A 24,044-nucleotide genomic window follows, 5' to 3' on the forward strand; every position below is an offset into this window, starting at 1 on the left:
ACACCGAGAACCTAAGGCATAAGGACCGAGGGAATTTGCGCAGCCTCCTCTTCACGAAGCTGCACGACCGATACAAGTTCCCCGCTGACTTTGCAAACACACGCCTCTCAGGGAATAAAGTGAACAGTGCCGCCCTCACGAGGATGAGCACGGCCCTGTCTACTTGGAGAAGCACAGTGAAGGCAATGATTGAAAAAGGTGATAGTTATGAGAAGATCAAGGCGAAATATCCTTTGATCAGCGAAGATGACTACAAGGAGTTCAAGATCAAGTGCGAGAGCAGCGCAACCTCTGAATCAAGTCAGTAGGGGAAAGAAATGTGGCAGTTGAACTTAGGGGTCCACCAACTCGGTCCCGGCGGTTACAGAGTGGCGGAGCCTATATGGGACAAGGAGGACGCGGAGCGTGCCGAGCAAGGCCTACCGCCCTGCTTCGAGAAATTCCGTGACAAGCAGACCAGGAACTTTGTCAGGGCCCAGTACAAGGAGGACCCGGTAACAAAGGAGCTTACCACGGATCCGAAGACCAGGGCGCTTGAGCTTGTTCTGGTAAGGAATACACCCCCGCGTAATTAGCTCCATATGGTTGCATTCTAATTAATGAAGCCAAATTTCTAAATGGTTCACATTTCTTCCGCAGGAGGCTGAAAGCGGTAGCGCGGGGTCATCTCAGAGCTCCCCTTTCGACACCCCTTTAAATAGGGCGTTGAACGTAATGAAAAACAAGGATAAGCTCAGTAAGCCGTCGTCAGCTGGTCGTGTGGCCGGCAAAGGCTTGTCCACAAAATGGTCGTCATACTATACCGCTGGTGGGCGAAAGGAGAAAAAGACCAGCTCGGAAAGCCAGTCGCGCGAGGTTCAAGAACTCAAGGCACAAGTGGCGCGGATTCCGGAGATTGTCCAAGAGCAAGTGCAACAACAACTGGGAACGACGCTCACCGCCATGGTGCCTACCTTGATTCAGGGGCTGACGACGTGGATTGCGGGCGGCCAACAGGGGCCTCCCCCGATTCCCAGCTTCACGGCCAGCAACTCGCACAACGCGCAAGTGGCGCCATTGGTGTTCCGGCGGAGGCGGTATTCGTGTCTCCGGCGCCGGCACAGGCATTGGAGCTTAATGCACCCGGGTGTACGCCGGCCGGCACCTCGCCAGCAAGCGGCCCCTCCATCAGTTGCACGCCCGCCGTTGGCGGTGCCTCGACATTAGCCGAGCTCGACGGCATCACGGTAACTAAGCCTCTCGGCCGATGACTTCATCTCCTTGCCTTTGACTGGGCATCCCTGACGCCCTACATGTTTTCGCAGGGCGCCGCCGACGTTCCTTGCACTCTCCTGCACTTCGTGTGCGGCGAGTTGGTCGATGTCGCCAAGGGCAGAATCGTTCAACCGGGCAACCGCGTGTTCCAGGGTAATCCGATGCCACCCACCTTGTATAGGGTTGAACTGGTTCGGGTGCTGCCAGGCTGCGACGAGTTGTTACCTCCGATTCGACCCGCTGGGGCCGACGAAGATGATGTGATGACCCTCAGCGCCTGTGTAAGCTGGCCCCTGCTTTGGCCGAAGAGCCAGATTCGTTTGGGGGCAGGGGATACCACCCCACAGACAAGACCGCCAGTCGTGCCAGCGCCAAGCCATGGCAAGAACGCCGCAACGCTACCGGACATGCCGGACATCCCTATGGCACAGGATCCGGACATGCATATGGCACAGGATCCGGACGACGACGACAACGACGATGGTACATTTACCAACATCGATAAGTACTTTGCCGAACATGGGTACGGTGACGAGTTCTGCGGGCCTACTTCTCAAGAACCCAACCCTGAAAAAGACGACCGCGATCTAGCTGGTACGGCGGAGAAACCCAATTGCAACAGGCATCGTCTGGCGTTCAGTTCTCAGGAGACGCCTCCAGCTGCCGCCTTCACCGAGCCTTAGATAGCCGAGGTGCGAAATATTATCAGCCCCAACACGCTCAAGAAGGCGGTCTGTGAGCAGAACTCGATCCCATTACAGCAGATCAGGAAGAAGGGACGGAAACGAAAGACTAACAAGGGCGCCGGTGCGAGCCAGCCGGCACCGAGTACGATCCGTGCTCAGGACGGGCCACCTTCACCTAAGGATATCTCGAGGAGGGTGCATGTGGTGGGTAGGGCGATGCTACCGCCAAATATGCTCAATGCTGCAACCGGTGCTATGCGGAGTCTGCATGACAGTGTTCTTTCTTTAGAGAAGCGGCGTCTCAGAGAGAATGATGTGGCATACCCGGTTTTCGTGGCCAAGGTGCCAGAAGGCAAGGGCTTTGTGGATAGCGCCATCGGGGGTACGATCGTCCTGCGGTTTGATGACATCTTTGCTATGTTTAACCTTCATCCGCTGCACTACACCTTCGTTCGGCTGTTTTTGCTGAGTATGGAGATGCGGATCATTAGAGACAAGACCCCGGACATTGTGATAGTCGACCCCTTCTACATGCGTGCCAAGATCTTGGGCAGCGCTGGGGACCGGCAAGTCGCGAGTTCACACCTCGAAGGCGTCATTCTGGCAAACCCAGATAAGGATAACTTCCTCGTGCCTTACTTTCCCGAGTAAGTCATCCCCTAACCGCCCCGTAACATATGATTTCTTAGATTTCGATCGTTCTTTTTTTTCTAACATTCTGTGTTCTGTGCAGTGACACACATTGCACAATCATCCTCTTAAGCCCAAAATATTCCATGGCCACGTATTTCGACCCGGACCGTGACTCCAAGATAGACTACACAAATATCAAGAAAGTTCTTGATGATGCTCTCCCCGGCTACATCGCATCTGGAGGCACCTTTAAGAGGCCAGCTCGTAGGTACGGCAGGCACGTGTTCACCCATAATACGATGTTCCCCTGCGTCAAGCAGCCGCCTGGCGGTCAGAAGGATGCCTACTACGCCCTCCATCACATGCGGGCGATCGTACGGGGCCATAATCACCTTCTGCTACCAAATAATCTCAAAGATTGGGCCGCAAGCTTGGCGGCAATCCAGGACGCGGACATCCGACAAGAATTCTTTCGCATCCAGTCGGAGTTTGCAGAAATCATCCATCAAGATGTCCTTCATACCTCGGGGCAGTTCTACCTCAAATATCAACCGTCCAACAGTGAGATAGACACAATGCTACAAATGCAGGCTTACAACGCCCGCGACTTCATGACCATCACGAAAGACGGCGGCTTCATCCACGCTCCGGTCCCATGAGTCGAGTCGAAAGTAGTGATGCTATGTGTAGTTCTGAAACATCGATTAGCTCATGTTGTAATTAAACTTTAATGAACTTGTATGTCTCTTTGGTTTGGACAGTCGTTCAACTTAGATGTAATCGATGCTATTTATTAGTAGGACCATGAATCGTGCTATTAATGTCTTGCTTTTCTCTTCCGATCCTTTTGTTGCATACTTATATATTGCTTATGTATTGTCTGTTGTTTGGCTAGTGCATAGAGATGCCGTCGTATGTCGTGTACAAGGGTAAGGTTCCCGGAGTCTACGACGACTGGGAGGAGTGTCGGAGACAGGTTCGCCGTTTCAGCGGTAACAGTTACAAAGGGTACACCACTAGGGCGGAGGCGGAATCTAGATACGCGCGCTATCTAGCGGGAGAGAGGAGGGAGCGTTGGAGGAACCGGATGAAGACCAGTTTCATCGCGATGATGCTCATCGTGATGACCGCAACTCTCTTCTATGTGATGGTAGTTTAGATGATCGATATCGACTTGTAATGTGAAGACAAACTCGCTACTCGCGGTCTCGAGACTTGTAATGTTCTATCTTTGTTCGGTCTTTTGAATTTGAAGACTAATATGATGAATTGTATTCGGAGACTAATCTTCTATTGTATTCGATGAATCTGTTGTTGCTGTGTGGTGCTGTCTATATTCTGTCCAATAATATATTTTGTAACCTGTGCAAATATCAGAAAAGAAAAAAAAATAATCCCTAATATTCATACTAATGGCGCATCACCCCAATGTGCGCCATTAGTATGCCAAAGGATACTAATGGCGCATCACCCCACAGTGCGCCATTAGTATGGCAAAGCACATGTGTAAATATCGCCCCCTGGGAGGCACACTAATGGCGCATGTTGGTCTATACTAATGGTGCACGGCGTGATGCGCCATTAGTATACCAGATACTAATGGCGCACCACCAGTGGTGCGCCATTAGTATTTAATACTAGTGGCGTGGTACTAGTGGCACACCAGTAGTGCGCCATTAGTAGGCAAAATTGGTGCGCCACTAGTAGGCCTTTTCCTAGTAGTGATAATTTTGCTCTAGAGCTTAACTTATATCTTTTTAGAGCGCGGTGGTGGTTTTATTTTATAGAAATTATTGATATCTCATGCTTCACTTATATTATTTTGAGAGTCTTTTAGAACAGCATGGTAATTTGCTTTGGCTATAAAATTAGTCCTAATATGATGAGCATCCAAGATGGGTATAATAAAAACTATCATATAAAGTGCATTGAATACTATGAGAAGTTTGATTCATTATGATAGTTTTGAGATATGAAGATGGTGATATTAGAGTCATGCTAGTTGAGTAGTTGTGAATTTGAGAGATACTTGTGTTAAAGTTTGTGATTCCCGTAGCATGCACGTATGGTGAACCGTTATGTGATGAAGTCGGAGCATGATTTATTTATTGATTGTCTTCCTTATGAGTGTCGGTCGGGGATGAGCGATGGTCTTTTCCTACCAATCTATCCCCCTAGGAGCATGCGCGTAGTACTTCGTTTCGATAACTAATAGATTTTTGCAATAAGTATGTGAGTTCTTTATGACTAATGTTGAGTCCATGGATTATACGCACTCTCACCCTTCCACCATTGCTAGCCTCTCTAATACCGCGCAACTTTCGCCGGTATCATACACCCACCATATACCTTCCTCAAAACAGACACCATACCTACCTATTATGGCATTTCCATAGCCATTCCGAGATATATTGCCATGCAACTTTCCACCGTTCCGTTTATTATGACACACTCCATCATTGTCATACTGCTTTGCATGATCATGTAGTTGACATCGTATTTGTGGCAAAGCCGCCGTTCATAATTTTTCATACATGTCACTCTTGAATCATTGCACATCCCGGTACACCGCCGGAGGCATTCACATAGAGTCATCTTTTGTTATAAGTATTGAGTTGTAAGTAAATAAAAGTGTGATGATCTTTATTAGAGCATTGTCCTAGTGAGGAAAGGGTGATGGAGACTATGATTCCCCCACAAGTCGGGGTGAGACTCCGGACGAAAAAAAAGAGGCCATAAAAAAGAGAAAGGCCCAAACAAAAAAAATGAGAGAAAAAGAGAGAAGGGGCAATGCTACTATCCTTTTACCACACTTGTGCTTCAAAGTAGCACTATGATCTTCATGATAGAGAGTCTCGTATGTTGTCACTTTCATATACTAGTGGGAAATTTTTCATTATAGAACTTGGCTTGTATATTCCAATGATGGGCTTCCTCAAATTGCCCTAGGTCTTCGTGAGCAAGCAAGTTGAATGCACACCCACTTAGTTTCTTTTGTTGAGCTTTCATACGCTTATAGCTCTAGTGCATCCGTTGCATGGCAATCCCTACTCACTCACATTGATATCTATTGATGGGCATCTCCATAGCCCGTTGATACGCCTAGTTTATGTGAGACTATCTTCTCCTTTTTGTCTTCTCCACAACCACCATTCTATTCCACATATAGTGCTATGTCCATGGCTCACGCTCATGTATTGCGTGAAGATTGAAAAAGTTTGAGAACATCAAAAGTATGAAACAATTGCTTGGCTTGTCATCGGGTTGTGCATGATTAAATACTTTGTGTGATGAAGATAGAGCATAGCCAGACTATATGATTTTGTAGGGATAACTTTCTTTGGCCATGTTATTTTGAGAAGACATGATTGCTTCATTAGTATGCTTGAAGTATTATTGTTTTTTATGTCAATATTAAACTTTTATTTTCAATCTTATGGATCTGAACATTCATGCCACAATAAAGAGAATTACATAGAAAATTATGTTAGGTAGCATTCCACATCAAAAATTCTGTTTTTATCATTTACCTACTCGAGGACGAGCAGGAACTAAGCTTGGGGATGCTTGATACGTCTCCAACGTATTTATAATTTTTTTATTGTTCCATGCTATTATATTATCCGTTTTGGATGTTTAATGGGCTTTAATATGCACTTTTATATTATTTTTGGGACTAACCTATTATCCGAAGGCCCAGTGCCAGTTTTTTTTGCCTATTTCAGTGTTTTGCAGAAAAGGAATACCAAACGGAATCCAAACGGAATGAAACCTTCGTGAGGATCTTTCTTGGAACAAACACAATCCAGAAGACTTGGCGTTGAAGTCTGAAACTCCGCGAGGCGGCCACGAGGCAGGAGGGCGCGCCCAGGGGGGTAGGCGCGCCCCCCACCCTCGTGGGCCCCATGGAGCTCCACCGACGTACTTCTTTTGCCTATATATACTCTTATATCCTAAAAACATCGAGGGGAGCCACGAAACCACTTTTCCACTGCTGCAACCTTCTATACCCATGAGATCCCATCTTGGGGCCTTTTCCGGCGATCTGCCGGAGGGGGAATCGATCACGGAGGGCTTCTACATCAACACCATAGCCTCTCCGATGAAGCGTGAGTAGTTTACCACAGACCTTCGGGTCCATAGTTATTAGCTAGATGGCTTCTTCTCTCTCTTTGATTCTCAATACAAAGTTCTCCACAATGTTCTTGGAGATCTATTCGATGTAATACTTTTTGCGGTGTGTTTGCCAAGATCCGATGAATTGTGGATTTATGATCAAGATTATCTATGAATAATATTTGGTTCTTCTCTGAATTCTTATATGCATGATTTGATATCTTTGCAAGTCTCTTCAAATTATCGGTTTAGTTTGGCCTACTAGATTGATCTTTCTTGCAATGGGAGAAGTGCTTAGCTTTGGGTTCAATCTTGCGGTGTCCTTTCCCAGTGACAGTAGGGGCAGCAAGGCACGTATTGTATTGTTGCCATCGAGGATAAAAAGATGGGGTTTATATCATATTGCTTCAGTTTATCCCTCTACATCATGTCATCTTGCTTAATGCGTTACTCTGTTCTTATGAACTTAATACTCTAGATGCATGCTGGATAGCGGTCGATGGGTGGAGTAATATATAGTAGTAGATGCAGAATCGTTTCGGTCTACTTGACACGGACGTGATGCCTATATTCATGATCATTGCCTAGATATTCTCGTAACTATGCGCTTTTCTATCAATTGCTCGGCAGTAATTTGTTCACCCACCGTAATACATGCTATCATGAGAGAAGCCACTAGTGAAACCTATGGCCCCCGGGTCTATTTTGCATCATATAAGTTTCTGATCTATAATTCTAGTTTCCTATTTATTTTATTTTGCAATCTTTACTTTCCAATCTATACAACAAAAATACCAAAAATATTTACTTTACTATCTCTATTAGATCTCACTTTTGCGAGTGACCGTGAAGGGATTGAGAACCCCTTTATCGCGTTGGTTGCAAGGTTCCTGATTGTTTGTGCAGGTACTGGGTGACTTGCGTGTAATCTCCTACTGGATTGATACCTTGGGTCTCAAAAACTGAGGGAAATACTTATGCTACTTTGCTACATCACCCTTTCCTCTTCAAGGGAAAACCAACGCATGCTCAAGAGGTAGCACTATGAACACTAGTAAATTACACATCAATAACATGTATATCATACATACCTTTGTTCACTTTGCCATCCTTCTTATCCGCCAAGTATTTGGGGCAATTCCGCTTCCAGTGACCATTTCCTTTGCAGTAGAAGCACTTAGTTTCAGGCTTAGGTCCATATTTGGGCTTTTCCCTGGGAGTGGCAACTTGCTTGCCATTCTTCTTGAAGTCCCCTTTTCTTTCCCTTACCCTTTTACTTAAAACTAGTGGTCTTGTCAACCATCAACACTTGATGCTCTTTCTTGATTTCTACCTTCGCCGATTTCAGCATCGCGAAGAGCTCAGGAATCGTTTTCGTCATCCCGTTGCATATTATAGTTCACCATGAAGTTCTAGTAGCTTGGTGATTGTGACTAGAAAACTCTATCAATCACTATCTTATCTGGAAGATTAACTCCCACTTGATTCAAGCGATTGTACTACCCAGACATTCTGAGTACATGCTCACTGGCTGAGCCATTCTCCTCCATCTTGATGGCAAAATACTTGTCAGAGGTCTCATACCTCTCGACATGGGCATGAGTCTGAAATACCAATTTCAACTCTTGGAACATCTCATATGCTCCGTGGCATTCAAAACATTTTTGAAGTCCCAGTTCTAAGCCGTAAAGCATGGTGCACTAAACTATCAAGTAGTCATCATACCGAGCTTGTCAAATGTTCATAACGTCTGCATCAACTCCTGCAAATAGGTCTATCACCTAGCAGTGTATCAAGGACATAATTCTTCTGTGCAGCAATGAGGATAATCCTCAGATCACGGACCCAGTCCGCATCATTGCTACTATCATCTTTCAACTTTTCTCTAGGAACATATCAAAAAATATAGGAGCTATATCGCGAGCTATTGATCTACAACATAGATATGCGAATACTATCAGGACTAAGTTCATGATAAATTAAGTTCAATCAATCATATTACTTAAGAACTCCCACTTAGATAGACATCCCTCGATTCATCTAAATGATCACGTGATCCAAATCAACTAAACCATGTCCGATCATCACGTGAGATGGAGTAGTCTTCAATGGTGAACATCTCTATGTTGATCATATCTCTATATGATTCACGTTCGACCTTTCAGTCTCCAGTGTTCTGAGGCCATGTCTGTACATGCTAGGCTCATCAAGTTTGACCCGAGTATTCCGCATGTGCAAAACTATCTTACACCCAATGTATGTGAACGTAGAGCTTATCACACCCGATCATCACGTGGTGTCTCAGCACGACGAACTGTCGCAACGGTGCATACTCAGGGAGAACACTTATACCTTGAAATTTTAGTAAGGGATCATCTTATAATGCTACCACCGTACTAAGCAAAATAAGATGCATAAAAGATAAACATCACATGCAATCAAAATATGTGACATGATATGCCCATCATCATCTTGTGCCTTTGATCTCCATCTCCAAAGCACCGTCATGATCTCCATCGTCACCGGCTTGACACCATGATCTCCATCGTAGCGTCGTGGTCGTCTCGCCCACTATTTCTTCTACAACTATCGCTAACACATAGTGATAAAGTAAAGCAATTACATGGCGTTTGCATTTCATAGAATAAAGCGACAACCATAAGGCTCCTGCCAGTTGCCGATAACTTTTACAAAACATGATCATCTGATACGATAACATATATCACATCATGTCTTGACCATATCACATCACAACATGCCCTGCAAAAACAAGTTAGACGTCCTCTACTTTGTTGTTGCAAGTTTTACGTGGCTGCTACGGGCTTCTAGCAAGAACCGTTCTTACCTACGCATTCAAAACCACAACGGTGATTTATCAAGTTTGCTGCTTTAACCTTCAACAAGGACCGGCCGCAGTCAAATTCGATTCAACTAAAGTTGGAGAAACAGACACCCGCCAGCCACCTTTATGCAAAACTAGTTGCATGTCTATCCGTAGAACCGGTCTCATGAACGTGGTCATGTAAGGTTGGTCTGGGCCGCTTCATCCAACAATACCGCCGAATCAAAATAAGAAGTTGGTGGTAAGCAGTATGACGATCACTGCCCACAACTCTTTGTGTTCTACTCGTGCATATCATCTACGCATAGACCTGGCTCTGATACCACTGTTGGGGAACGTAGCATGCAATTACAAAAAAATGCCTACGCTCACGCAAGAACTATCTAGGAGATGCATAGCAACGAGGGGGGAAGAGTGTGTCCACATACCCTCATAGACCGAAACCGGAAGCGTTTGACAACGCGGTTGATGTAGTCGAACTTCTTCTCGTTCCGACCGATCAAGTACCGAACGTACGACACCTCCGAGTTCTGCACACGTTCAGCTTGATGACGTCCCTCGAACTCTTGATCCAGCAAAGTGTCAAGGGAGAGTTTCGTCCGCACGACGGCGTGGTGACGGTGATGGTGAAGTGATCCGTGCAGGGCTTCGCCTAAGCACTACGAAGACATGACCGAAGGCGTAAACCGTGGAGGGGGCGCCGCACACGGCTAACAATTGTTGGTGTGTGTTCTAGCGGTGCCCCCCCCCTCATATATATAGGTTGGAGGGGAGGATAGGCGGCCAAGGGGGCGCCCCAAGTAGGAGGAATCCTACTTGGGCACCTCCCAATTCGGCCTCCCCCCTTCCATATTCATCCGGAGGGGAAAGGGAGGAGAGAAGGAAGGGGGGGCCGAATTGCTCCCCTTCCTTTCTCTCTTCCCCTCTTTCCTTCCCCCTTATTTTGGCCTACATGGGGTGCACCACCCCCCCCCCCTTCTTGGCCCATTAGACCCATGTAATTACCGGGGGGATGCCCGGAACCCCTTCCGGTGACCCGGTATGTACCCGGTACCCCGGGGACACTTCTCGCGTCTGAATATCATCGTCTAATATATGAATCTTTAACTCTCGACCATTTTGAGATTCCTCGTCATGTCCGTGATCTCATCCGGGACTCCGAACAACATTCGCTCACCAAATCACATAACTCATATAATACAAAATCGTCACTGAACGTTAAGCGTGCGGACCCTACGGGTTCGAGAACTATGAAGACATGACCGAGACACCTCTCCGGTCAATAACCAACATCGGAACCTGGATGCTCATATTGGTTTCCACATATTTTACGAAGATCTTTATCTGTCGTACCGTAATGACGACATACGTTATTCCCTTTGTCATCGGTATGTTACTTGCCCGAGATTTGATCGTCGGTATCTTCATACCTAGTTCAATCTCGTTAACGGCAAGTCTCTTTACTCGTTCCGTAATACATCATCCCGCAACTAACTCATTAGTCACATTGCTTGCAAGGTTTATTATGATGTGCATTACCGAGAGGGTCTAGATACCTCTTCGATACTCTGAGTGACAAATCCTAATCTCGATCTATGCTAACCCAACAAACACCTTTGGAGATACCTGGAGAGCATCTTTATAATCACCCAGTTAGGTTGTGACGCTTGATAGCACACAATGTATTCCTCCGGTATCCGAGAGTTGCATAATCTCATAGTCAAAGAAATATGTATATGACATGAAGAAAGCAATAGCAATAAAACTGAACGATCAATATGCTAAGCTAACGGATGGGTCTTGTCCATCACATCATTTCCTAATGATGTGATCCCGTTCATCAAATGACAACACATGTCTATGATTAGGAAACTTAACCATTTTTTATTAACGAGCTAGTCTAGTAGAGGCTTACTAGGGATACTGTATTTTGTCTATGTATCCACACATGTATCAAGTTTTCGGTTAATACAATTCTAGCATGAATAATAAACATTTATCATGATATAAGGAAATATAAAATAACAACTTTATTATTGCCTCTAGGGCATATTTCCTTCAATTTCATGCATACATACGCATAATAATAGAAAACTGTATTTAATTAGCACAAAATTAGCACAAAACAATTAGCATTGTTATTAAAGAATAAAGAAACTGAAAAAAAAACAAAATTTTCCACACAATTAGGACAAAATATGCACTTTTCATAATATGTAGAATAAATATATAAGAGTGAAGTTTCCATACTCTAATGTAATTTATACATGTATACATTTACTCACACTCAACATCCGGAAATACACGTAAAGAAAAAAACAAAACTCGACTGAAAAATAGAAAAATAAAAGCATACACATACAGAAAACAAAAGCAAACTCATGGAAAAAATATGCACACACGAAAGTCCAGCCCAAGAAGAAAGTTGACTGACCCAAAATAGGGGTCAGTCAAATACAAGCAGCCCAGTAAATCAGCAAAACAAGACAAAAAAAAACTACACAAATCTTAAAGCACGATCCAACGGCCAAAAAATCGATTGACCACAAAACTGAAAGTCAGGTGACTGAAATCTAGATAAAGTGTATGAAAAAACAAGGTCATTCAAAATGATCGGCCTCACGATAGGATCTCTACAATCCTACCACAAACCCAATTCAAGAAGAGATTTAGGTATGTGCAATGACGTTGACGAGTTCAACTAAAGGTCTAACATGTGACTTTCAACAAGGGTGCTTCACTCGCACGTCAACAGTACCTAATCTAGTGAACGAGGAGATCATGGGTTCACCCCGAGTACACACATACTTGTCTTCGGATGCATTACTACTAGCAACCTCTCTGCCGTCTGACGACATCTCACAAGCCAAATCTTGGTGCTGAGAGAGCCCAAAAACGGCCACAACACTAGAGAAGACTCCCAAAGCAAATTTAGGACTACGTCGTTTTGTTTCCGGTCCGTGTCGCACCTCCTTCGATCCTCATCGATGGAAGAGAAAGGGACACTTGGACATAAGGCGGTTTTCATATCCAATCGCTGTTGAAGCCACAAAATTCATCGTAGCTACCTTGCGGATCCACTCACAAGTCCCCGGTGCCATCACCTCGGTGTCCTCCACCATGACCCCTATCGGCGGGATCAGTCCCCTAGGCCAGGCCTTGCTGCGATGTCATAGATGTCATTTCTTCACGAAACTTCGTACGTGAGTAGAATGAACGACCATGTTTGATATCCGAAATTTCAGAATATTTTCATTGTCCTGGTATTTTTTCCATTTTATTATATTCATATAAGGTCCGTGGCACCCGAGGGTTATATGGGCCCGACTTGGTTTATATATATATATATATATATATATATATATATATATATATATATATATATATATATATATATATATATATATATATATATATATATAATAAAGCACGGATTGACTTTGTCGGGTTCACCGTCACAATACGCTTCTTTCCGTGAATTTACGCTTTCAGTTTGATTTTAAAACATATACACGAGGTGGTACTAATTCAGGGAATAATAAAGCTTCTCGGGTTCACCGTCACAATACGCTTCTTTCCGTGAATTTACGCTTTCAGTTTGATTTTAAAACATATACATGAGGTGGTACTAATTCGGGGAATAATAAAGCACGTGGTCCGTCTTCGTTTCATGTTTCATATGTAGTCCGTCGTATGTCACCGAGCCTGGCCAAAAGAACAAACCAGGCCGTCGTATGGCCCAGTGAAGGCCCACGGGAGGCAAAAATTCTGCTCGCGAGGGGTATCGAACTAATACCTTCAGTATCTCTACGTAATGTCATGACCAACAAAGCAAGTCCTGATTCATGTAGAATTGAAGGTTGACTCATATATAGTCCCACCTCGCTCCTTTATATCTAATCTATCTGATTTATATACGTTTTTATTTTTCTGGGCATCAAGAATCCTTCTTGAAGATCATGAGATATAAACGAGGAAGGAAAGAGATTCTAATTACATGTGAAGAAAAGAGGTGCTAATTATACCCAAAAAAAGGAAAGAGGGCTAACGCTTTCCATAGGTGAGGGGGTGGGCTATTAAACGGATGCCTGCAGACATGCATCGTGCACAATTTGAGGACGACTTGACAGAAACAAGGAGGAAATGATGGCTAATTTTTTTTAAATAATACATTTTTTTTATTAAATTACAGAAATATTACGCTGAAAAAAGAATTTTCAAAAATAATACACCGTCGACCCGCTGCAGGCCGACTGAGCCCAGTCAGCCCACAGCAGGCCGACTGGTGGCCCATCAGCTTGCTGCTGGCCGATTGGGCTCTCGGCCACCAGATCAAGCCCAGTCGGCCTGCAGTTGGCCGACAGGGTCCAGTCGGCCTGCAGTTGGCCGATAGGCCTGCAGTGGGCCGACTAGGCTCAGTTGGCCTGCTGTGGGCCGACTGCTGCATGCCACCATTTTTTTCCGAATGATCCCTGGTTTTTTTTAAAACTATGACGTATTCCGCACAACCCTTTCCCGCCATATGTTCGCGCTAACTATTTCCCGCCACCCGTTTCCCGCCACCCATTTCCCGCCACCCATTTCCCGCCAACCCTTTCCCGCCACCCGTTTTCCGCCACCCATTTCCTGCCAACCGTTTCCCGCCACCCGTTTCCCGCCACCCATTTCTCGCCAACCCTTTCCCGCCATACCGCAGTTGTTCTTTCCCGCCATTTTCTCCTCTCTACCTATAAAACCCCCTTCAGACGGAGGTGGATAAGCATTGCAGTGTGGTGTAGTTGAGATGTCCCATTATCCTTTCGATCGTAGTTTTCACCCTGGGATGAGCAGGACTCTTCTGAGGCTAGCTACCGATTTCAGGATGGATAATAGGATAGTTCCATGGGACGAACTCACCGGTAGTGACACCATAATGAATGAGTTGGCTCACCAATTACGTAGGTCTGGGTGGCCTGAAAGGACCTATGAGGAGGTACGTAAAGAACTTCTTAGGTTGCATGACAGGTGGAAGAAGGTAGTGGTGCCGAAGAGTGAAACTTTCAGAAGGATTGCAGCAAATAATCCATGTTTATGGACTGAGGAGAGCGAGGACGAAGATGATATCTTCATGCCGCCGCTTCCGGGTTCTGCATCGTCGAAGGGCAAGAGTTCTTCATCATCGAAGGGCAAGGTTTCTGCATCGTCGAAGGGCAAGAGTTCTTCATCGTCGAAGGGCAAGAGTTCTGCATCGATCGAGGATGACGATGATGACTTCATGTAGTTTTTATGCTGTATGTTGTGAGTTCAGTTACGTACCATTTAATTTAGATGTAGTTCTATCTAGTTGTTTGTAATGTCTCGTTGTATGAATATTATGTTCTATCTAAATATGATCTTGTAGTTCCGATAACAGAGTACTAAAATAGAGTAGGCATATGTCTCGTACATAAGTACATAGTCATTTGTCTCATACATAGAATAGACATAAGTCTCACACAGAAATAGATGGTAATGTCTCTACTGATAGATAGAAGCGTCAGTGACGACGTCTGGCCTGGCGGAGAGGCGGATCTCGAATGACAAATTCATCACATATAACTCGGTTTCCTGTAGCAATGCAACTCAACAACCCTTTTCCATTCCCATTCGCTCAGCATTTCTTGAATCTTGCCATCATCAGTTATGTCAATCAATTTTCTTTCCCCAGGGCCATCTGACTGCTTCCTGCTGACGTAGTACACAAAATCGTCTTCCTTCAACCCTTGCTTCAACATGAATTTAGTCTTCAACCAATCAAAAGTGAGGTCCACTTCACTAACTTGCACAACACTTGGAGAAAAGCCTTGGACATGAACAATAGGGCTAAGCACCCACTGAGTACCCTTAGCCATCTGCAACACACAAATCGCATTGAGTACCTAACCTACCCCTTAATATCCCCACTAACAAATATTAGACATGTCTATATATTACCAAGCTATATATTACAGAATATTAACGGAGCAACTAATACAATTCACCCACCTACAAGTATATTACGAATATTTGCCGTAGCAACTACAAATATTGACAGATTAATATATTTGACTGGACTGCCTATATTACGGACCTTTTTTCTGGACTACTACATATACTGACACTCCTAAATACTTGACATCCACATATAGGACGGATTATTACCGGAGCAACTACACATTTTTACACAACTAATTAGTTGACATCTAAATATATTAACAAATACTACCGGAGCACCTACGAAAAATAAAATGTGGGCTGAAATATACCCTTGAAGCGTGCGTGCGAACGAAGAACGACGAACGGCGGCCACCAAACTGCCGGTGCTCCGGCTCCAACGAAGAACGACGAACAACAGCTTCACCTCCACCACACTGCCCCAACTACACCACCACCACACTGCAATGCTTATCCACCTCCGTCTGAAGGGGGTTTTATAGGTAGAGAGGAGAAAATGACGGGAAAGAACGACTGCGGTATGGCGGGAAAGGGTTGGCGGGAAATGGGAGGAGGGAAACGGGTGGCGGGAATGGGGTGGCGGGAAACGGGTGGCGGGAAATGGGAGGAGGGAAACGGGTGGCGGGAAACGGGTGGCGGGAAAAAGTTGGCGCGAACATATGGCGGGAAAGGGTTCTTCATCATCGAAGGGCAAGGTTTCTGCATCGATCGAGGATGACGATGATGACTTCATGTAGTTTTTATGTTGTATGTTGTGAGTTCAGTTACGTACCATTTAATTTAGATGTAGTTCTATCTAATTGTTTGTAATGTCTCGTTGTATGAATATTATGTTCTATCTAAATATGATCTTGTAGTTCCGATAACAGAGTACTAAAATAGAGTAGGCATATGTCTCGTACATAAGTACATAGTCATTTGTCTCATACATAGAATAGACATAAGTCTCACACAGAAATAGATGGTAATGTCTCTACTGATAGATAGAAGCGTCAGTGACGACGTCTGGCCTGGCGGGGAGGCGGATCTGGAAGCGGGGACCATCCCAACCTGTCGGGTGCCCTAATGTGACGAGGAGGAATCTCAGACTCTCCCTGGTCATGCTGTGTATCCTGTGTGGGGCCTGGTGGAGGAGTCGAAAACATGTTCATCCACTGGGTGTGCTGCGACATCTGAGCCTGTATGTTCTCCTCGGGATGTTGATCACTCCCCCACGTATCATGTGATGCCGACATAGACGCCTGATATCCATAGGCTCCTACGCGATGGAACGTTTCATCATGAAGAATGAGGTCGCGTCAATTAATATTGAAAACAATAAATATGAAGACACATACCTGCTGGCTGTGACGTCTGCTCTGGCTCAAACACGAAACTGGACGAGGGACCGTGCTGCTGTGGCTGTGGAGATAACACGAAGCTCGACGAGGGACCGTGTTGCTGTGGCTGTGGAGAAAACACGAAGCTCGACGTGGGACCATAGTGCTGCGGGTGCCACGTAGAACTGCCAGGTTGGTCAGGACGGGGTGGCCTGGTTGTCGGCTGATGTGCTAGACGTGGACGTGGTTGATGTCGGTGCATGGAGTGACGCGGCTGCTCCTGCTGGTGCTGAACAACATCGGTTCTCCGGGTGCACGTGATAGCCTCGTACACAGTCCGTATCTTATTCTGAATTCTTTCCAAGAAGGGCTGTACCACTGGACGATGATGAAGAAGAGGTCCAGACGATAGTGATCGTCCAAAGGTGGTCACGTCGTCGTAGAGTTCGCGTGTCAAGGTAGCCTGCAAATTTCCATGACGATTAATAATGTATGTCTCTTGCACGTCAAAGTATGTGACAACATTACGTAAAGAAAATATATCTTATCGCGTACTGCCTAGAGCCCGAAGTATCATAGCTCGGGTACATATCCGACGGAGTAGGATCCGGTATCTCCTCTGGGTGGGAGTACTCAACAATGCGTAACCGTGTTCCGGTCATGTAGCGCCGCAAATAGAGATTGAATTCATCGAGATCGAAATTGTGATTCTCGTGCCATAGATTTGTGTTTGCTGTCTCCCATTCTATAACATACGGCTCTAGTCTAACTAGCTAGTCAGCAGTTGTCCTGTTCATGCCCTTCCTTGTCGTCCTAAAATTGTGGTGTGTGTTCAACAATTACCTAAAGCTTCGAATGGAGTACTATGAAAGATAATGCAACATTGAAAAACTGGTTAATACCTGTGGATGTGTGCTGGCACCGGGTTCTCTATAGGGGGAGGTAGCTCCAACTGCAGAAGACCAAATTGCCTCATAACCCTCTGTTGTGCCATCTCCTCGACGAAGACATCGAAGATGATCTTAGATTTTGTCATCCAGTAATCTCGGTCCCTTGTGCATAGCACAGACATACCAGCAGGGTATCTCGCTTGTATGGCTGCTTCCGTGTAGGGCTGCCAGATGACCCCGGTGTACGCATCGAACTGCTCGTTCAATGCTGTGTATGCCTTCCTGGTCTGATCACTAGCAAAGCGTCTCTGCAGAGAAGAAAAGTTAGTAGCCGCTAGCATCGAACTATCTCTTGTGCAGAAAAAGTTGCATTAAACTACAACACGGTGCATACCTCGCGACGAGTCCAACACAGACCGAAAGTAGGCATGTCGATGCCGTCAACATCAAACATGGCGTCTATAGGCTCATGAACACGTACATCTGGTCGCCCTATAGAGAACCTCTCCCACGACCACAGCTGTAGGAATAGAGGGCATCCAAGAAGGGCTGGCTTTCTCGATGTAAGCTGGCAACCGTTGCACATACCTCGGTATGTAGCCGCTAAGACCGCCGAACCCCAACTCCTCTGTCTGATCTGATCCGCCGTCTGAGCGCTCGCTATCTCGAGTGCCATAGGGATGTAGAGGGCGCTAATAGTGGTGACATGGTTCTCCGTGAACATCACCTTGCCGAAAAGCCACAGTAAGTAGGCCTCCAGGCTCCGAGTGATCTGTTCCGCAGTCAACGGCGCCCGGAAGTTCTGGATCTGCATTAAGCGAAGAGAAAGTTTTAGTAAGCCGCAATTATTTTCTGTAAAACTTTATGCACGATAACTTGAAGATAATAGGTAGGGAAAATTACCCGGAAATTTAGCAACCACTCATACTTAGGTCCGTGATGCTCCCATACCGGATCCGGAGCATCCGGAAAAACACCATGAAAACGTTGTGTAAGAGCTCGCTCCCAACCAGCCGGTGCGTCCAACGGTCCTACGGCATGACCTGCCAACGGTAGTCCGAGCAAAAGTGACACATCCTCCAGAGTAGGAGCCATCTCTCCCCATCTGAAGTGAAACGTGTGGGTCTCTGGCCTCCAACGGTCCACTAAGCAGCTCAGCAAAGACCCATCGATGGCGAGGCGTTTCCCACCCGGGTAGACTCAACCAGACGCGCGAAAGGTAAAAGGCCGGCCCATTTCAACCTTTATCAGAGAACTTTTCAGTTAGTGTCTCCCATTTCAACCATTAATATGCATGTCAGTGTGCAAATTAATAAAGCACGTACCGCTGAAGCCATCCTGAGTGTATCTTCCAGTTTTCCTTAGGAGTGCGAGTGACCAGAGGCTCAAGCTTGCGCTCATACCATATGGCAGCACGATGACCCCTATCAATGTCCCCATTCAGCAACAACAATCCCGACATTCCTGCACATACAAAATTCAGAACATAGTGCCACACTTAATACAAATTCAGAAAATAGTGCCACACTTAATAAAAATTCAGAACATAGTGCCACACTTAATAAAAATTCAGGACATAGTGCCACACTTAATACAAATTCAGAAAATAGTGCCACACTTAATACAAATTCAGAACATAGTGCCACACCACACTTAATACAAATTCAGAACATACTACTGCTAGCTTAGCTTCTTCCTCTCGCCCTTACTCCTCTACTGCCTCTACCTCCTCTTCTTCCCCGGTTGCCTCGTCCACGCCCAGTGACGAAAGTGGGACAATTAGTGTCCCTATGGCCAAATTCATTGCATAGAATGCATTGCCTAGTCGGACCTCCTGCTTCAGATTCATCCATATCATTTCGGATGCGCTGACACTGCCGTCTGCCTCTACTTGTACGCATATGCTCTGGGTTTGGAATGTAACGCCTTTCGGCGGGGTTGACGCTGTTGAAATTACCCATTGATCGAAAACCCATCAGCTCACCTGTCCAGGTATTGAGGACAGACTCTTTCAGAAAATATGGAGACACAAACTATATTGCGTCCATTCCAAGCTGCCCGCAAGCAGCAAGTACATGTGAGCAAGGTAGGTGAAGCAATTTCGGTTTATTGCATGTGCACTCACACGTTGGCCAGGCTTCATTGCCAATTTTCACCTCATGCGTCCTCAACTCATTTGCACATCCGAATTTGTTGTTGGCTAAGCGGACCTCAAACCTTCTTTCTTGATTACCGATGGCGACTACAGTGTGTGACCTAGCTTTTTGCATCTTGTTGTACATGTACTTCGGGACTCTTTCACAGTACCGTGTATTTGGGTTGTTCAAGATATGCTGCTCTGCTATTTGACGTCTGTCTCTGAAATACTTGACGGTGCCATAGAAAATACCCTCAACAATGGCTGTAAGTGGCAATGCCCGGTTTCCTCTGAGGACAAAGTTGTATGTTTCCGCGAGGTTCGTTGTCATGACACCGTACCTTGCTCCATGTGTGTCATGTAGCAAAGACCACCTCTCCAGAGGCTCATGCTCTATCCACTGCTCGAAGGTTTTAATCGACCTCCCGAGCCTTCTTCTAGTACCAGGTGGGTCAAAGCCTGGCAGGTCACATAGCCCAACAGGCTCCTCCTCCACGGCCGTTGTTCCTGTTGCCAACTGTGCAGCTACTGCTTCAACATGTGCCCTCACCGCTGCATCTCTTGCAGCTTTCCTGTCCCTCACGTGTCTCTGCGTGCACACATTAAGTCTGTCGCGTATCAAATTGTACTTCCATAACTGGTTCTGCTTGCAGAGTTTTTTGAACAGATTCATCAGGTTCTTATTTCTAAACTGCGAGAAGAAATTAGCCCCCAGATGGCGCATGCACCAACGGCTCTGCAAGTCCTGCCATGGAACTTGTTCCTCAGGGCCTGGGTTTGTCAGTGTCCTTATCGCACTGAGTATACCTGCATGCCTGTCATGAAGGATGCACACATTGGGCTTCTCCTTCACAACTGATATTTTCAACTGCCTGAAGAACCATGTCCAACTTTCAATGTTCTCACTCTCCACAAAAGCAAATGCCAGTGGGACGACTTGATTTTGGCCGTCTTGACCTATGGCTGTCAGGATCTGACCCTTGTACTTGCCTGTGAGAAAAGTACCGTCAACACATATCACCGGTCGGCAATGCCTGAAAGCTTCGATGCATACACCGAAAGAGAAGAAGAGACGATGCAACACCCTCACAGTTGGGAACTCTGCCATGAACATGTCTTGGATATCGATATAGGTGCCTGGATTCCGCTGCTGCAGGGTGTGGAGGAGGTGGACAACAGAGTCATATGCATCAAAATAAGAACCAAATCTCCTCTCAAGCGCCGCATGCTTAGCCCTCCAAGCCTTGCCATAAGAAATTCTGTACTTGAACCTGGCGAAGACTTTTGTCTGGACTGCCTTCACTTCCATAGCTTTGCCCTGCACTATCTCATCGTAAAACAATCGAGCAATAAGCGTGGATGAAAGGTTGGCATGATCTTGAGGGATGCAGGGAATAAGACAAGTGTGATTAACTAAGTCACTTATCACCCAACTTGTGCCATACTTAGGGAGAAAGCCGTGCACCCTGGCGGGACAATCTGCGTTCTTGCATACCATTGTCAGGAATTTCTGACTGGACACCTGAGCTGTGAAAACCCTTTGCGTGGACATTGCCCAATTAATTATTGCATCCTTCAGGGCTTGCTTGTTCGGATACATAGCACCCGTCGCAATATTGTTCTGGTGATATTGCCAGGCTGAATCATGTCCATCATTCACGGTCATTGCAGATGATAAGTCATGATTCCACCATGCAGGATTCGGGACCTCCTCTGCATTTTCTTCTTCATCTGACTCGTCAGAATCATCGGCATGACCCCTTTCAACATCGGTGTCTTCTTCTTCCATCTGGTTCTGCATGTGCCCATCTACCTCGTCAGCGTCCACCTCGCCATTGTAATCACCATCGGCATTTCCTCCTTCTACCTGACTACTCTGCCCTGGTTCATAACCATAAGCATTTCCTCCTTCTACCTGACTGCTCTGTCCTTGTTCGTAACCATAAGCATTTCCTCCTTCTACCTGACTGCTCTGTCCTTCGTAGCCACCCTCGCCTTCATGTGCAGTGACCTCCTTCACGACGGGAAGCACTAAAGCAACATGATTGCATCCCCTTCGTTCACAACCTTGTAACCACCGCACCCAATCGGAGTCTCCCTCTATTGGCCTCAAATAAAAGTAAATTTTTGAACTTGACCGTGTCCACAATGCATGAACACCGACGGTGTGTGTTTCAGTATCAAGACCTAAACTTGCCGCAATCCATTCTTTCAACTGACTAACAGACCATGTTTGTGGTGCGCTCATTGCCACCTCTATGTGAGTAAATTCACTCAGATCTGCTCCCAACTCAGTTGTTTGGACAGTACCAGGACCATAGTAAAATCTCAACTTCACTACATCGGACATCTCGACTCACCTATTTTTTTTTCAACAACGAAATACAAGTATTAAGCAACAACTTAATATCCCCACTAACAAATATTAGACATGTCTATATATTACCTAGCTATATATTACAGAATATTAACGGAGCAACTAATACAATTCACACACCTACAAGTATATTACGAATATTTGCCGTAGCAACTACAAATATTGACAGATTAATATATTTGACTGGACTGCCTATATTACGGACCTTTTTTCGGAACTACTACAAATACTTACACTCCTAAATACTTGACATCCACATATAGTACGGATTATTACCGGAGCAACTACACATTTTTACACAACTAATTAGTTGACATCTAAATATATTTACGTATACTACCGGGGCAAATAACAATAATCGCACACCTAATTTATTTCACATCGAAACATATTAACAAATACTACCGGAGCACCTACGAAAAATAAAATGTGGGCTGAAATATACCCTTGAAGCGTGCGTGCGAACGAAGAACGACGAACGGCGGCCACCAAACTGCCGGTGCTCCGGCTCCAACGAAGAACGACGAACAACAGCTTCACCTCCACCACACTGCCCCAACTTCACCACCACCACACTGCCCCAACTTCACCACCACCACCTCCACCAAAATGCTCACCACGACCACCACGAGCTACCCCATCAGTAGATCGAGACCTCTTTTGGCTGCCCTAAATGAGTTGAATCCATTCACGGTGCCAAAATCGCGAAAATCTTGCTCATTTAGGTGTATAAATGGGTGGCATTTTTCTGTAGAGAGAGGAGAAGGTAAGAACACAAAGAACAGAAGAAGAAGGGAGGAAGGGGAGAAGAAGGGAGGAAGGGGAGGATAAGGCAAGGGCCGGCCAGCTGCGTGAGGTGGCAGCACCCTGTCGGCCAGCAGCTGGCCGATCGGCGCGTGGTAGGCCGACAGGGGCGCACCCACGCCGACAGCCCAATCCCTCCCCCTCGCGACGTGGCCCGACCAACCAGAGGCCGCCGCGTGCCAGCCGGGCCTGCAGTCGGCCTGCTGCTAGCCGATCGGCCTGCTGTGGGCCGATTAGGCCCAGTCGGCCTGCAGCGGGCCGACGGTGTATTATTTTTGAAAATAATATTTTTGGCGTATTATTTCTGTAATTTAATAAAAAAATGTATTATTTAAAAAAATTAGCGAAATGATGTGCTACTTGAGGTCAATTTGTGCGTACGAACACGCCTCTGCAGCCCAAAAATAAAAGGAAAAGGTTTGTTTTAATCCGGCTGAAAACAACGAGACACAAGCCTCCTCCAGCGATTGACACGCGTCCCTGGCTGGACCCACGTTCTCCGTCTTATCCACACACACGGAAGCCACAACTGCACATTCCTGTCGATTTGGTTGCTCCGTCATGGCCGCCGGCGCTGCACAACAGCATCCCTCCCGCCCTGCATCGCAGCTTTCGCTGTTGTCGCCACGCACTGCATCGGGGAGCTTCCCCATGGGCCATGGCCACCGTACTGCATCGTAGCACCCATCGCCGCCAATGCGGGCCGCCGAAGCTGCATCGCAGCTCCCCCTGTCGTTGCCGACCACTGCGTCGGGGAGCTTCCGCCATGGCCGCCGCGCTACATCGAAGCACCATCGCCGGCAACGCTGCATCGGCCATGGCCGTGGGCGCTGCATCTCAGCTTTCGCCGTCGTCGCCACGCGCTACGTCACAACACTCGTCACCGCCAATGGAGCTTCGCCGGGGGGCACCGGTGCTGCCATGGAGCTTCGCCGATGGCCGTCGGGGTTGCGTTGGAGCACCGCATGCCGGTGTTGCGGCTGCAATGAAGCAGGGTCCGAACTGCGACGGGCCGCCGGCGCTGCGTTGGAGCA

At 46.3% G+C, this 24,044-nt stretch overlaps 1 pseudogene; it reads left to right on the top strand.

Moving 5' to 3' along the window:
- The first annotated feature begins 1,727 nt into the window (after nucleotides 1-1,727).
- LOC123171102 (uncharacterized) lies at nucleotides 1,728-2,827 on the top strand (annotated as a pseudogene).
- The last annotated feature ends 21,217 nt before the right edge of the window (nucleotides 2,828-24,044 follow it).

The sequence above is a fragment of the Triticum aestivum genome, chromosome 1D (genome assembly GCF_018294505.1).
Source record: "Triticum aestivum cultivar Chinese Spring chromosome 1D, IWGSC CS RefSeq v2.1, whole genome shotgun sequence".
NCBI classification, from domain to species: Eukaryota; Viridiplantae; Streptophyta; class Magnoliopsida; order Poales; family Poaceae; genus Triticum; species Triticum aestivum.